We start from the raw sequence: 741 nt of genomic DNA, 5'->3' as shown, positions 1-741 counted from the left end.
TCCTAAATAACACCGAGGTTCTTTACTTTAGAACTGGAGAACAAATGAATGCCATCCAGAGGAAGAGAAAGGCTGCAGAGTTTGTTCCTAAGATGATCAGGTCCAAAAACCACAACCTGTCTGTCTGAGTTTAAAAGCTGAAAGTTAAGAGTCGTCCAGGTTTTTATGTCTTTAAGACATGTTTGTAATCTAAGAACTGATTGGATTCATCAGGTTTTATGGATAAATATAACTTTCATCCATTTATCTCATGCTGTTTAATAACTTTACCTAATGGAAGCATAAATAAAGTAAAGAGTATCGGTCCATGACTAATGACTCTGTGACTAACTCTGGTGTTTGAAGATTTATTATTAACATGAACAAACTGGAATCTGTCAGATAAATGTGATTTAAACCATTCCTGTAATCCAACAACCCGTCCTCCTTCTGTTGGGACTGATTGAATCAAATATCTGCGTCACACTGACTCTGTTCCTCTGAATGATGCTCAAACACAAGAGATTCCTCCAGCTGTCCAAATCCTCCGGACTCTCAGGAAAGCATGACTCAGCAACAACCAACCCGAGCGGCGAACGCCGTCAGACGCCCAGAACTGAGCTTATGGATCACCTGTAAACAACCGGGCCTTTGTCCTGGAAGAAACCCCTCAGTGTGTGTGTGTGTGCATGTGTGTGTGTGTGTGTGTGCATGTGTGTGGGTGTGCGTGGTTGTGTGTGCGTGTGTGTGCATGTGTGTGTG

The 741-nt window shown here is 42.4% G+C and overlaps 1 protein-coding gene across 1 annotated transcript in view; it reads left to right on the top strand.

The window, feature by feature from the left end:
* Window positions 1–741, top strand: part of ces3 (carboxylesterase 3) — a 7943-nt gene that overhangs the window by 582 nt on the left and 6620 nt on the right. The gene's annotated exons all lie outside the window — the stretch shown is intronic.

The sequence above is a fragment of the Kryptolebias marmoratus genome, linkage group LG11 (assembly GCF_001649575.2).
Source record: "Kryptolebias marmoratus isolate JLee-2015 linkage group LG11, ASM164957v2, whole genome shotgun sequence".
NCBI lineage: Eukaryota > Metazoa > Chordata > Actinopteri > Cyprinodontiformes > Rivulidae > Kryptolebias > Kryptolebias marmoratus.
Note: the sequence above shows the minus strand (reverse complement) of the source record. Positions and strands in the feature narration are given on the sequence as shown.